Here is a 16,128-nt window from a genome sequence, read left to right as displayed (position 1 = left end):
GAGGGGTATGGCCTCAGGGCAGCAGGTGTAGATGGTGGGGGTTGTGACGGTGCAGTAAGAAGACTCAGAGTCGGGAGATGCAGTTCAGGGTTTTTACTTACTGGTGTCCTTTTAGTCACTCTGGCCTTGAGTGACCACCCGAGCCGTGCTGCGTCCACCAGGTCCTGGACTCGGCCAACCCCCAGGCAATTCCGGAGCGTGGTCCTGAGCTCCTTTCTGACTCTCCCTTCCTCTGGCCGTTCCCACCAGGGATCCACTTTTGGCCGGCTCCCTCGGGTCTCTTGGTGGTCAAACCTCCTCTGGGTTCCCTGACCCTATGCTTGGTGTGCCTTTCTAGTGGATTTGGTGAGGGTCGTGGCAGATCCTGACCACGACCTCCGGTTCCTGGCTAAGGTTTGTTTTGGCCTCTGCCAGCTTGGGATCCGGTACCCTTGTCCGCCAACCCTTCACCATTCTGTCCTTATTCTGGGATCTTGGGGTTCTCTTCTTGTTTCCTCTCTGGGTCCTTCTTACTCCTCTCTCTCTCTCTCTGCAGGCTCTGTTCTGGAGCTGGGCCCAGCCGGAGCCACGGCTCCCTGTCAGCCCTCCTGGCCGAGCTCCTCTGCTCTGCTCAGGCTCTCCTAGACTCTTCTTCTCCCTCAACTAGATGGTGCCCACCTTATATATTCCCTCTATGTGTGAGCTCAGGTGACCAGCACCCAATGAGCTCCTATCTTTACCCAGACTACTCCCCCTATCTGCCCCTACACTACTGGGATGTTCCACCCCCCTCCCACTCCAGCCAGGGACAGACGCTGTCGTACCTGCACATATACTGGTGGGAGTACCGTAGTTCTGTCCCCCGGAAATGGGATGTATGTAGTGCATGCAGCCTACTAGCTCAGTTCCACACTCCATCCTTACCCAGGAGTGGAATACCACACCTCTGGCTTGAGGTGTAATACCCCTGTAGCAGCCGAGTCCTCAGGGTGCTACATAGTCCCAACGCGTTTCCCCCTAGTTTCCACCAGGGTTCATCAGGGGATCTGGGGAGGACTTCAATCCCTCACCCCAGATTGCCAGACAATGCTGCATGTGTAGGGAATTCCTGCCCATATACCTCCCTTATAAACTCAGCTCAGCCCCACAATTAGTAATAATTGCAAAAGCCTGTGTACTGCTGTCATCGTACACATGTCCGGCGTCCACCGCCAAATGCAGGTCCGTGGACCGCACATGGAACGCACGCACCCGGAAGTGACGATATGCTAATGACGCCCACCGGAAATTACATCCCCAGACTGCATCAGAATATCTGAAGCGCATCTGGAACGCACGCACCCGGAAGTAACGGTGCCTAACTGGCGTCCACCGGGATATGATGTCATCCAAATGTGGCGGTACATGGTTAGGAGGCAAGGTCTGCACCCATCCCCATAAACGTTTGTCAGTGGTTGTCATGGTAGCCAGCAATGCAAACACCGGCCAGACGGGCACACCTCCCACCAACATACCCCATATACTTAAAGTGCCATAGACGGACAGGTCGGCACCAGGGCTAAGATGTCCAGAAGTTATTCAGCGCAAAATAAATATATACGCTGTACATCGGGGGACAAAAGCATTCAGTATATAATAAACAGGAAGGTTGGAGTCTGACTATTATATAATTAAAGTGTTATCCACATATTACAATGTTGTTTATCATCCACAGAGTATTTAACGCTGTTAGAGTAGGAGAAAAATAAGTCCCAGAAATATAAATACATATTTAACCACAATGGGTATATACATATGGTGATCATTAGACCAATACCATATAGGCTGGTTCTATTCGGCCCCTAATATCACATTCTTGGAATCAGATAAAACTCGAGAAGCTCAACTGTTCATTAATGCCCCCAGGGGCCATTGACTCCATCCAAAAGATCTAACGGGCCTCCCGTTGGAGTATTTTTTTATTCCAGTCACCCTGCCTGATTGACCGTGCCACAACCTCCAAAACCCTAAACGAAATGCATCTCACATCACCCCCATGTTTAGATATTACATGTCTGGCGAGTGGTGTATCTCTGCCATGCCTAACGTCTCCAAGGTGCTCGCCTATCCGGACGCGTAATTCACTTTTCGTTTTCCCGATATAATCCATTGGACACGTACACGTGCAGAGGTACACCACTCCTGACGTTTTGCAGTTGGCAAAATCTTTCATCTCGTATGTGCTTTTAGTCACTGCACTCACAAAACTCTTTGAAGGTGTGACAAATTTACAGAAGGAGCAGTGACCACATCTGAACGTACCCTTAGACCTACTTCTCAACCATGTGACCTCCTTCATCTGAGGCGTAAAGTGACTGTGTACGACTGTATCCTTCACGGATCTCCCCCTCCTATATGTAACCGAGGGTGTTTTTGGGACCAAGCCCGCCACATCCGGATCTGCTCGTAGGATCCCCCAGTATTTTTCAAGAATGCCCATTACTTTTCTTGACTGATCATCATAGGTACCTATCAGTCGTGTGATGGACTCAGAGTTGCATCTGTCTCTTGGAGTAAGGAGGGACGATCTATCTGTCGTCCTTGCCTGTTGATATGCCTTACCTATTACTCCTTCAGGATAACCCCTAGTTCTAAGCCTGTGAGATAGATTACATGACTCAGATTGAAAGTCATTCCACGAGGAACAGTTCCTCCGCACCCTAAGGAACTGTCCCTTAGGAATGCCTCTTTTTAGAGGCGGAGGATGGAAGCTCCCCCACTCTAGAAGGCTATTGGTCGCAGAAGGTTTACGATACAGTGAAGTTTTTAAAGTGCCATCACCATTTCTTGAGATTTTTAAATCAAGGAAGGAGATCTCGTCCACTCCCACCTCGTGTAACGGGTCTGGGAGGCGGAACCTCTGAGCTACTATACAAGGGGGCGGCCCTTGTAAGGGAGCGGGTGGCAGTCTCTGGATGAACGGGCAGGGAGATACGGCAAGTGATCAGGGCAGTCTCTGGGTAAAGGGTAGGTACGACCTGTGATGGCAGAGCCTCCGGGTAGGCTAGCAGGCAGATGGTAGATGTGTGCTCCCAGGTGAGTAAGCGAGAGTCTCTGGAATAGCAGGTGGTCACGGCACGTGACGGCGGAGCCTCCGGGCTGGCAAGCAGGCAGGTAACGGAGAAGCGCTCCCAGGTGAGCGGGCAAGAGTCTCTGAAATAGCTGGTGGTCACAGCACGTGACAGCGGAGCCTCCGGGCTGGCAAGCCGGCAGGTAACGGAGAAGCGCTCCCAGGTGAGCGGGCAAGAGTCTCTGAAATAGCAGGTGGTCACAGCACGTGACAGCGGAGCCTCCGGGTAGGCAAGCAGGCAGGTAGTGGAGAAGCGCTCCCAGGTGAGCGGACAAGAGTCTGAAGTAGCTGATGGTCACAGCACGTGACAACGGAGCCTCCGGGCTGGCAAGCAGGCAGGTAGTGGAGAAGCGCTCCCAGGTGAGCGGACAAGCTGGTCCATAGACAGACTGACCGGAGTTGTAAGGCAGACCGTCGGACCTCAGGCAAGCAGGCAGGTAGCTGATGTGCGCTCCCAGGTGAGCGGGCAGGCTGGTCCTTTAGACAGACTGACAGGAGTAGTAAGGCAGACCGTCGGACCTCAGACTGGCAGAGAGGTAACAAGTATTCAGGCAGGAATCAGGCAGGTAACAGGCAGGTAACTGGCAGGTAACTGGCAGGTAACTGGCAACGGGACCTGAGGGCTGAAGCACAGGTGAGACACAGGTGCAAACAACATTGCTCGGGCACCTCCATTTTGGAGGAGGTGCCTTATATATGATGAAGTCCTCCGGCCATTGGCCGGGGACTCCTTAGGACGACGCGCGCGGCCCCTTTAAGAGGAGGGGGGCGCGCGCGCGCGCACGCCCTAAGCACAGGGGCCGGGAAGGAGCGCGCGCTGAGAGCAGAGCGGGAGGAGGACGCCGGGAAGGAGCGCGCGCTGACAGCAGAGCGGGGAGAGTACGCCGGGCACGGAGCAGAGCGGTGAGGGGAGCAGCGTCCCTGCCTAGCAGAGGGCAGGGATGCCAGCGCTACAGTACCCCCCCCTTTAGGCCCCCCCTTTTTTAGGCCAGACAGAAATTTAGCTAGGATGAGAGGGGCATGGATGTTCTCCCGGGGCTCCCACGTTCTCTCCTCAGGACCAAACCCCTTCCAATCTACCAGAAAAAAGGTCTTTCCTCTTACCCTTTTGGTGGCAAGAATGTTCTCTACCTCAAACTCGTCCTCAGCAGAAACCGGAGCAGGAGGCGTACCTGTAGACTTGGAAAAAGAGTTAAGTACCACAGGTTTGAGGAGAGATACATGAAAGGAGTTAGGGATCCGTAAGTTGGCCGGGAGTTTCAATTTATAGGCCACCGGGTTGATCTGACTGATGACCTCCAGTGGGCCGATGAACCGAGGCCCTAACTTATAGGAAGGGATCTTGAGCCGGACATATTTGGACGAGAGCCAGACTTTATCCCCAGGACGGAATTGAGGAGGGTCCAGACGTTTTTTGTCAGCGTGTCTTTTCATACGCTCGGAAGACTGAAGGAGTGCGGATCGGGTACTCTCCCAAATGGAGGAAAATTTGCTAACGAGAGATTCCGCAGCCGGGTTGTCCACCGAGGTGGAGACAGGAAAAGGAATCCGAGGATGCTGACCAAAGACTACAAAAAACGGGGATTTGGAGGAGGATTCGCTCTCGTGATTATTGTAAGAGAACTCGGCCCATGGTAGGAGATCCACCCAGTCAGAATGGTGGGCATTAACGAAGTGCCGGAGGTAACTGGTCAGGTTCTGATTGATCCGCTCCACTTGACCATTGGACTGTGGGTGGTAAGCGGAAGAGAAGTCCAGGGTGACGTCTAGTAGTTTACAAGTGGCTCTCCAGAAGCGTGAGGTGAACTGTACCCCACGATCCGACACGATGTGGAGGGGCAGGCCATGAAGACGGAAGATGTGACGAATAAAGTCTCTAGCTAGCTCGGGTGCAGACGGGAGGCCTGGCAGGGGAACGAAATGAGCCATCTTGGAGAAGCGGTCAGCGACCACCCAAATGACCGTACAACCGGCAGAGAGTGGGAGGTCAGTTATGAAGTCCATTGCAATATGCTGCCAGGGGGCAGCAGGTACTGGGAGCGGAAGGAGGCGACCGGCTGGCAGATGTCTCGGAACCTTGTTGCGGGCGCAGGACACACAGGCAGAAACAAAGTCTATTACATCCTTGTGCAGGGTAGGCCACCAGTAGTGCCGGGAAATAAGCTGGAGGGTCTTCTTCTGACCAGCGTGGCCAGCCAGTTTAGACGAGTGACCCCAGTGAAGGATCTTCTCCCGATCAGGTACTGATACGAACGTCTTTCCGGGAGGGAGACGATTTAGACTCACGGGAGCCACCTGCATTACTCTGGCGGGATCGATGATGTGTTTCGGATCTTCCTCGAGATCAGATACCAGAAAGGATCGAGACAAGGCGTCCGCCTTGACGTTTTTGTCAGCCGGGCGAAAATGAAGGACAAAATCAAAACGAGCAAAAAACAAGGACCACCGGGCTTGGCGCGGGTTAAGTCTCTGGGCATGCTGGAGGTAAGCCAAGTTCTTGTGGTCAGTGTAAATTATTACTGGGTGAAGAGCCCCCTCAAGCAGGTAACGCCACTCCTCCAATGCCAGTTTGATGGCCAATAACTCTCGATCTCCTATGGAATAATTGCGCTCTGAGGAGGAGAAGAGTTTAGAGAAGAAGCCGCAAGTTACCATCCTCCCGGAAGAAGATTTTTGAGTAAGTACCGCTCCAGCTCCAGAGGAGGAGGCGTCCACTTCCAGGAAGAACTGCTTGTTGCCGTCCGGGCGATGCAGCACCGGGGCGGAAGAAAAGGCCTGTTTTAAGGAAAGAAAGGCTTCTTCTGCTTCGGGCGGCCACTCTTTGGGATTAGTACCCTTACGGGTGAGCGCGGAAATTGGGGCAGTCCGGGAAGAGAAGTGTGGTATGAAGAGGCGGTAGTAGTTGGCGAAGCCCAGGAACCGCTGAATGGCCTTCAGCCCCTCCGGTCGGGGCCATTTCTCGATGGCAGACAGTTTCTCTGGATCCATTCGTAGGCCGGTCTGAGAAATAATGTAGCCCAAAAACGGAAGCGAGGTCTGCTCAAAGAGGCACTTCTCGTATTTAGCGAAGAGGTGATTCTGCCTGAGCCTGAGCAGGACCTGACGAACGTCCCTCCGGTGAGTCTGGAGATCCGGAGAGAAGACCAAGATGTCGTCCAGGTACACCACTACGCAGGAGTAGAGAAGGTCCCGGAAGATGTCATTGACCAACTCTTGAAAGACGGCAGGAGCGTTACAGAGACCAAAGGGCATTACCAGGTATTCATAGTGGCCGTCCCGGGTGTTGAATGCCGTCTTCCATTCATCCCCTTGACGGATACGAACCAGGTTGTACGCCCCACGGAGGTCTAGTTTGGTGAAGATTCTAGCCCCCCTCAGACGATCAAATAATTCTGGAATGAGCGGAAGGGGGTACTTATTCTTCACCGTGATCTGGTTTAGGCCTCTATAGTCTATACAGGGACGGAGAGAGCCGTCCTTCTTTTTGACGAAAAAGAAGCCTGCTCCCGCCGGGGAGGTAGATTTCCGGATGAATCCCCTGGCCAGATTCTCCTCAATATATTCGGACATCGACCGGGTCTCAGCAGCGGATAAAGGATAAATACGCCCACGGGGAGGAGTAGTACCGGGTAACAGGTCGATGGGACAGTCGTATGGTCTATGAGGGGGTAATGTCTCTGCCTCCTTTTTATTAAAGACATCAGCATAAGACCAATAAGGAATTGGAAGTCCAGGTAGATTAGCTGGGGTAGTAGAGGGACGGACGGGATGGACGGGAACCAGGCAGGTCTTATGACAGTCTTGTCCCCAGCGAAGGACTTCTCCGGTTTGCCAGTCAAGCACGGGTGCATGTTTCTGGAGCCAAGGCAGACCTAGCAAGAGGGCGTGAGAGAGTCCCGGCAGAACATGAAAGGAGATACTCTCAGAATGCAGCATTCCCACCTGCAGAGTAATGGATTCGGTGATGAGTTGGATGGGGCGTGGTAAGAGCCCCCCATCCACGGCAGCCACAGACAAGGGTACAGCCAGAGGTTTGGTGGGGATGCGGTATTTCTCTACCAGGGACTGTGAAATAAGATTCCCGGCTGCTCCAGAATCCAGTTGGGCTAGTTCGAAATAACGGTTCTCCCCGTAGACGATTGAAACTGACAACAGCAGGGATGGAGAGGATTTATTCTTGTCTAGGTGGACCTCTCTGAGCGAACCTAGACACAGGCGTTTCCCGACCTCTCCGGGCAGGCACGGATCCGGTGCTCCTTACTGCCACAGTAGAAGCAGGTCCCCTCGGCACGGCGTAAGTCCTGACGGGTCTTGACCATCTTGGTCTGGTCGACCTGCATAGGCTCAGGAGGGTGTACCTGGTTAGAGACAGAAGGAGTGACGGGTTTCTGAAAAGTAGGAGCTAGACGTGGTAACCTCCTCTCACGGGTGACCTCTCTGGCACGCTCCTGGAACCGTAGGTCAATCCGGGTGGCAAGAGTTATTAAGTCATCGAGAGTGGTAGGAATGTCCCGACCGGCAAGTTCATCTTTAATACGGCCGGACAGACCCTCCCAGAAGACGGAAACCAGAGCGTCGTTATCCCAGGCCAGCTCCGAGGCAAGGGTACGGAACCGTATGGCATATTGGCCCACGGTGAGACTCCCCTGACGGAGGCGTAGCAACGATGATGCGGATGAGGTCTTCCGTCCGGGTTCGTCGAAGACTTTCCGGAAAGCCGTGAGAAAATCAGGCAAGTTGGACACCAGGGGGTCTCCTCTCTCCCATAGAGGATTTAGCCAGGCCAGGGCCTCCCCGGTGAGATGGGACATGATGAAGGCGATTTTGGCCCGGTCGGAGTTAAACTGGTAGGACAAAAGTTCAAAATGCAGGGTGCACTGATTTAAGAAGCCCCGAGCCTGGACGGAGTCGCCTCCGAAGCGAGGAGGTGCAGAAAGCCGGGGTCCGGGATAGGATACCATGGTATTAGTGGGTAGCGGAGCTGCCGGGTTGCGAGTCATGGTACTGGCAGTGGTTGCAGGTGGAGCAGTCAGAGTGTCCAGGCGAGAATTAACATTCCGTAGGTGACCCAGGATGGACTCCTGTTGGGACCTTTGACGGGACAGTTCATGACACAGGTCCGAGAGCGAGGGAGCTTGGGTGCCACCGGGTTCCATGGCCCGAGCAAACTGTAACGGGTCTGGGAGGCGGAACCTCTGAGCTACTATACAAGGGGGCGGCCCTTGTAAGGGAGCGGGTGGCAGTCTCTGGATGAACGGGCAGGGAGATACGGCAAGTGATCAGGGCAGTCTCTGGGTAAAGGGTAGGTACGACCTGTGATGGCAGAGCCTCCGGGTAGGCTAGCAGGCAGATGGTAGATGTGTGCTCCCAGGTGAGTAAGCGAGAGTCTCTGGAATAGCAGGTGGTCACGGCACGTGACGGCGGAGCCTCCGGGCTGGCAAGCAGGCAGGTAACGGAGAAGCGCTCCCAGGTGAGCGGGCAAGAGTCTCTGAAATAGCTGGTGGTCACAGCACGTGACAGCGGAGCCTCCGGGCTGGCAAGCCGGCAGGTAACGGAGAAGCGCTCCCAGGTGAGCGGGCAAGAGTCTCTGAAATAGCAGGTGGTCACAGCACGTGACAGCGGAGCCTCCGGGTAGGCAAGCAGGCAGGTAGTGGAGAAGCGCTCCCAGGTGAGCGGACAAGAGTCTGAAGTAGCTGATGGTCACAGCACGTGACAACGGAGCCTCCGGGCTGGCAAGCAGGCAGGTAGTGGAGAAGCGCTCCCAGGTGAGCGGACAAGCTGGTCCATAGACAGACTGACCGGAGTTGTAAGGCAGACCGTCGGACCTCAGGCAAGCAGGCAGGTAGCTGATGTGCGCTCCCAGGTGAGCGGGCAGGCTGGTCCTTTAGACAGACTGACAGGAGTAGTAAGGCAGACCGTCGGACCTCAGACTGGCAGACAGGTAACAAGTATTCAGGCAGGAATCAGGCAGGTAACAGGCAGGTAACTGGCAGGTAACTGGCAGGTAACTGGCAACGGGACCTGAGGGCTGAAGCACAGGTGAGACACAGGTGCAAACAACATTGCTCGGGCACCTCCATTTTGGAGGAGGTGCCTTATATATGATGAAGTCCTCCGGCCATTGGCCGGGGACTCCTTAGGACGACGCGCGCGGCCCCTTTAAGAGGAGGGGAGCGCGCGCGCGCGCGCCCTAAGCACAGGGGCCGGGAAGGAGCGCGCGCTGAGAGCAGAGCGGGAGGAGGACGCCGGGAAGGAGCGCGCGCTGACAGCAGAGCGGGGAGAGGACGCCGGGCACGGAGCAGAGCGGTGAGGGGAGCAGCGTCCCTGCCTAGCAGAGGGCAGGGACGCCAGCGCTACACCTTGCATGTGAAGGATAGTCCAAAAGGGTTTACATTCAGATGTGTCACGAACGTCCGAAAAGATGCCTCATCCCCTGCCCACAGGACGAGGATGTCGTCAATATATCTGCCCCAGAAAAGGATCCGTGGGGCCCAGACGACATCCTCGTCTCTGAACACAACAGTATCCTCCCACCAACCCAGGAGCAGATTAGCGTATGTAGGGGCACAAGGGCTCCCCATCGCTGTGCCCCTGAGTTGGTGGTAGTATCTCCCATTGTATAGAAAAAAATTATGTCGTAGTACAAAATCCAAAAGTTCCAGGAGAAATTTATTGTGTGGCCTCAGGTGTGTCCCTCTACTTTTCAAATAGTATTCAACGGCTGTTAAGCCCACTTCGTGTCGAATGCTACTATACAAAGCCTCAACATCAATTGAGGCCAAAATCGTATTGAAATCAATGGACACACCTTCTAGTTTGTTCAAAAGGTCCATAGTATCCCTCAGATATGATGGGAGGGCTAGGACAAATGGTCTCAAGACCTTATCCAAATACACACTCGAATTTTGGCACAGGGCATCAATCCCTGCAACAATAGGTCTTCCCTTGAGGGGGCTGATGCCCTTGTGTATCTTGGGAAGTGCATAGAACGTCGCTGTTACAGGCCATTTCGGAATGAGAAAATCATATTCATTTTTCGAGAGCAGATTCATAGTCAGTGCACATGACAGAATCTTAGTTAGTCCCACCATATATTCACTGCTGGGATCCTTCCGTAAGACTTCATATGTGGACACATCTGATAGGAGACCCTGACACATTTCAATGTACTGGGTGTCGTCCAAGACAACAATGTTGCCGCCCTTATCAGAGGGCTTCAGCACTACTGCATTATTAGCACCCAGGGATTCCAATGCCCTTTTTTCCCCCAAAGAAAATTAGAACGTGCTGGTTCATATCTTGGGTTAATATTGCGGATCTCTTCAGAAACCAATTTAAGGAAGATATCGATGCCCCCTATGTCGCCGACTGGGGGCATCCTAGTGCTCCTAGGTTTCAGATCAGAGAAGGGTCCGAGGCCAGGACTCCTCTGTCCCTCCTCTGATAATTCTGATAATGTTAACACGTCCGGGAGATCCTCCAGGGATATGCCCAAATGTTGGCACTTCAATCTGTCATTATGCAGAAAAAACTTTCTCCATTTTAATTTTCTGGTAAAGAGGTTAATATCTTTTATCCAAGAAAAAGGGTCAAATCTCGTTGTTGGGACAAATGTGAGGCCTTTCCGGAGGACAGACTTCTCACAATCAGACAAAACATAAGAAGATATATTAATTATCTGGTTTTCACTATCCTCTGGAAAATCATTAGTCCTATAACCCACTAGAGACAGATAGAGTTTGGACCTGATACTCTGATATAGATATTATGCTTTTTCAAATACCAATACTTAAATCCCATTTGATATATGGGGAGACATTTACCTGGGTGGGATTCTGTTTTTGGAGCCCCTTTTGAGGTATATAGCTGGATTATCAAAGTGGAGCATGTGTCCATATTTGACTGCTCTGGCTGCTATTTGATTTGATTTGGCTATGGAAAAACAAGCACTGTGCTCCTCTACCCTAGAGCATTTATGTTTACCCGACCAAATGAATTTGGCCATCTATAATCATTGACTTATTATCGGCTTCTGTACTTATACGTTCACTTTTTCTACCCTTTCTCACTATTGTGGTTTTGTTTAATTTAAGACAAGGGTCCTTGTAGGGACATTAGGGATACCGACGTTGAGCGGGGGCGCCACGAAGTACAAATTAGGGTGCCAACCTCCGCTGTCAGGTAGGGACAGGATTTAGGGACATAACAGGGACAGCTTTAATTTGTATTCCCACACATGCTGAACCAACAGTATGACAATTGTACAGGTACTACCGTCTACAGCGCATGATACCAGCTCCTGTTCTTCCTCCTCCTCCTGTCCCTCATTGTCCCCCAGTGCACATTGGGATGAGATGAGGCTGAGCTGTGTGTAATCGCCCATTACGGGTTCTTGATCCATCTCATCATACTCTGGCTGCAATGCCTCCTCTTTAATTCTCTGCAGAGAGCGTTGCAAAAGACAGACAAGTGGGATTCTGACGCTAATGATGGCGTCATCACCACTCACCATCTTGGTGGACTCCTCAAAGTTTGTCAGGATGGTACATATGTCAGACATCCAGGTCCACTCCTGAGGTCTTATGTGTGAAGTCTGACCTAAATATCGACGGCCTTATTGCAGCTGGTACTCCACAACTGCTCACAAATCCTTTGCAACATGTGGAGGGTAGAGTTCCAACTTGTGGGGACATCACACACCAGTCGGTGTGCCGGAAGCTGCAAACGCTGCTGCAACACTGCAAGGGCGGCGGAAGCTGTAGCTGACTTCCGAAAATGAGCTGACAGGCGGCGTACTTTGACGAGCAGATCTGGCAACTCGGGGTACGATTTAAGAAACCGCTGAACCACGAGGTTAAGCACATGAGCCAGGCATGGTACGTGTGTGATCTCGCCTTGCCTCCAGATCTGCCATCAGGTTACGGCCATTGTCACACACGACCATGCCTGGATGTAGGTTTAGCGGTCTCAGCCACAGATCTGCCTGCTCTTTCACAGCTGCCCACAACTCACAAGCAGTGTGAAGTTTATCACCTAAGCTTATGAGTTTCAGCACAGCCTGTTGCCGCTTGGCTGAGGCAGTACTGCAGTGCTTCCAGCTTGTAACTGATGCGGTGATATCTAAGATGGAGGCTGAACATGAGGAGGAGGAGGATGATGCGCAGGAGTTGTACACTGTGGGGGCAACTCTGACTGACATAGGGCCCGCAATCCTCGGTGTGGGGAGGATGTGTTCCGTTCAAAGGTCCGACTGGGTCCTGGCTTCCACTATGTTTACCCAGTGTGCCGTCAGGGAGATGTACCATCCCTGGCCACAAGCACTTGTCCACGTGTCCGTTGTCAGGTGGACTCTCCCAGTAACTGCATTGTTGAGTGCACGGCAGATGTTTTGGGACACGTGATTGTGTAGTGCGGGGATAGCACACCGGGCAAAATAGTGTCGGCTGGGGACCGAGTACCGAGGGACGGCCACCGCCATAAGGTTGCGGAAGGATTCCGTCTCCACCAGCCTAAAAGGCAGCATTTCCAACGCAATCAGTCGTGAAATTTGCGAATTTAGGACTGTGGCCTGTGGGACATTGGCTACAAATTTCCGGTTTCGTTCAAAGGTCTGGGATATGGACAATTGAACGCTGCGGTGGGGCGTGGACGTGAACGTTCATGCTGTTTCTTGAGAAACTGCCATAACAAGTGAAGACTGAGAGGAGGAGGCATCTTTGCATGCAGTATGGACAGGGGATTGCCTTGCACGCACAACAGGTGGTTCTATTACACGCACAACAGCGGAAGAAGCAGTGGTGACACCCGCTGACACTGGTCGTGGACCCTGGGGTTTGCCCCATAAAGTCGGGTGCTTTGCTGTCATGTGCCTGATCATGCTGTTGGTGGTCAGGCTGGTAGTTTTGTCACCCCTGCTGATGCTGGCATGGCAGGTGGTACAAATGGCCTTTTTGGGGTTATCAGCAGAGTCTTTAAAAAAATTCCAGACTCTGGTAGACCTACCGGTTGTATTGGCAACGTCCCTCGTGTTGGTGTTATGGGGAACTGTTGCCCGCCTTCTGTGTGCGGACACCACACTGCTTCTTCCTGCCTGTTGGGGTACTCTGCCTCCCTCCCCCTGTGTGCTGCTGGCCTCGCTCTGCGTGTCCTCCTGCCACGTTGGGTCAATTACTAGATCATCCACCACCTCCTCTTCCACTTACACACCACGATTCTCCTCCTCACTTTGTCACAAGAGGTGGACGATGACGAGACACAATTGCCACAAATTGCCAGCGTCGACTTCCTCTGGCCGTGGCTGTTCAAATATTTTGGCATCGCTACATGGGATCTCCTCTTCCACCACTTCAAGCGGAGCAGGCAAGGGGCTCAAATATGGAAATGGACCAGTGAACAGCTCTTCAGAGTGTCCAAGTGTGGGATCAGTTGCTGTCTGACAACACTCGGCATGGTGGGAGGAATGAGCATCAGGGTGAGGAGGAGTATGCGGTCGAGACTCACGGCTACTAAAACTTGACCGTGTGATAGACAGACCGGAGGTGGTGGTGCCCAGGTAACTGGAAGTATTACCGTATATTCCGGCGTTTAAGACGACCTGGTGTATAAGACGACCCCCCTACTTTCCTGTTAAAATATAGAGTTTAGGATATATTCACCGTATAAGACTACTCCTTTTCCAACGCATACCAAACACCGGTAAAAATTAAAAAAAAACAGATTTGAATTTAACATGGTCCTTTTTTAATTTAAATTCTTATGACATGCAGGTATATAGCAGGAAAACTGTCACTCATAAACATAAGGCATACAACAACAACATTACTATCATCCATTTTACTGTAAATGTTACCATACTGTACTTTAAGTTTTTTTTAAGCTGTCAACCAAACAAGAACTGATAATGATAGGAGAAAGATATGGTAAAGCAACAAACAAACTACCAACATCTATCATAACCGTCAGCTACAGTATTTTACAGGTTTCCCTTTCTTTAAAAGCCTTCAAAATCCTCCTGTTCGTCATCTGATATCATAAGTACATCAATGAGATCTTGTGACACATCTGTAAAGCAGTCATCATATGGATCGAATTCGGTATCAGATGGTGTGGTGTCAGATTCAGCTTCATCTTCATCTTGCCACAGGTACGGTAGTTTATATATTACCTGTCCCCGCCGACGCCACCTAAAATAAAGTAAAAAATAAAAAAATACACCTATACTCACCTAGACACCTAATCCCCGAAGCCATCGATCTCCTGTAATAAAATATAAAATAATAAACCACAATCTTATCCTTACCCCTCCATAGTAGTCCACGAGTGTCCCACGATGATCTCCAGTTTAGAGCAGCCACATAAAATGTGACCGCTCTAAACCGCTGCCGCCGCTCAATGACGCTGCTCCGGTTAGCTGCTTTACGGTTAGACTGCTGTACCGTGAGAAATTCCCACGATACAGCAGTGGCGTAAATGAGGTCCCCGGAGCTGCGCTGACTGAATGCACTCCAGTGACCTCAGTCAGGGCTCACGCTGCCGGGAATGGACGTGTTCCCGGCAGTCTGAGCTTACAGCAGCCATGACAGCTGTCACATCCATCTCCAGATCAGCGCAGGAACCTGGACAAGTAACTATTTTTTTTTTGTAAACTAAGAATTACGGTAAATAAAATTGTGTGTTTTATTTCAAATAAATTATTTTTTTCTGGGTGTAGTGTGTGTTTTTTATTTTTAATTCTTTGTAGGTTAGTAATGGGGGTGTCTTATAGACGCCCATCATTACTAACCTGGGCTTCATGGCAGCTGGTGCTGACATGAACCCCACCACTATTACCCCCTGCCACCACACCAGGGCAGCGTGGAAGAGCGAGGCTAAGCGCCAGATTTGGCGCACAAATAGGATGTGCCAAATCTGGGGCGGCTGAGGGCTGCTGTTTCTAGCCTGGGAGGGGGCCAATATTCATGGCACCCTTCCTGGGCTATTAATATCAGCCCCCAGCTGTCTGCTTAGCCTTTGCTAGCTATTAAAATAGGGGGGACCCCACGTCATTTTTTTGGGGGGTCCCCCATTCTAATAGCTAGTAAAGGCTAGGTATTCAGCTGGGGGCTGATATTAGTAGCCTGGGAAGCTCCGTGGGTATTACCCCCTTCCCAGACTTCAAACATCTGCCCCAGCCGTCTGCTTAACCTCCGCTAGAGATTATAATGATGGGGGATCCCACGCCAATTTTCTTTTTAAAAAATCCTTTATTTTAACACTAAATGACAATTGAGGGGTTAATAAAGATGCAGTCCCTAAATTATTATTTATTTTGTAATTAATTTTTCCCAAAAATGTTGACGTGGGCTTCGCCATATTTTTGTGTCCAGCCAGGTACAGCAGGCAGGAACGGGCTGCCCCCAACCACCAGCTGCCTATTTGTACCTGGCCGGACACAACAATATAGGGAAGCCCTTTTTTTTTAAATTATTTCATGAAATAATTAAAAAAAAAAAAAACGTGGGGCTTCGCCCTATTTTTGTGTCCAGCCAGGTACAACTAGGCAGCTGGGGGCTGGAATCTGCAGCGCAGGGAGGCCCAAGCTTTCTGGGCCCCCCCCGCTGCAAATTGCAGTCCGCAGCCACCCCAGAAAATGGCGCGTTCATAGAAGCGCCATCTTCTGGCGCTGTACCCAACTCATCCATTGCCCTGGTGCGGTGGCTCACTGGGTAATAAAGGGGTTAGGGCCAGCTTGGCATTATCAGCTGGCCCTAAGCCCGAAATTCATGGGGTCACGCCAATATTAGACATGACCGCCATGAATTTCTAGTAAAGTAATTAAAAAAAACACAACACCCAGAATAAAGTCCTTTAATTGAAATAAACACACAATTTTTTAATGTTCTAAATTAAACCATACTTACCATCACGCCCATTCCAGCTGAAGCCAACAATCTCCTGCAATGAAAGTAAAATAATAAAGCAACATCATCCTTACCTCTCCATGGTTCCCAGGACCGGTCCAGCTCTGCTACATTCACATGACAGGCTGCACCACAGCAGAA

The sequence above is a fragment of the Phyllobates terribilis genome, unplaced genomic scaffold (genome assembly GCF_046119375.1).
Source record: "Phyllobates terribilis strain yellow unplaced genomic scaffold, ASM4611937v1 Scaffold_7__3_contigs__length_470593459, whole genome shotgun sequence".
Taxonomy (NCBI): Eukaryota; Metazoa; Chordata; class Amphibia; order Anura; family Dendrobatidae; genus Phyllobates; species Phyllobates terribilis.
The sequence above is the reverse complement of the archived record's forward strand: the minus strand, read 5'-3'. Positions refer to the sequence as shown.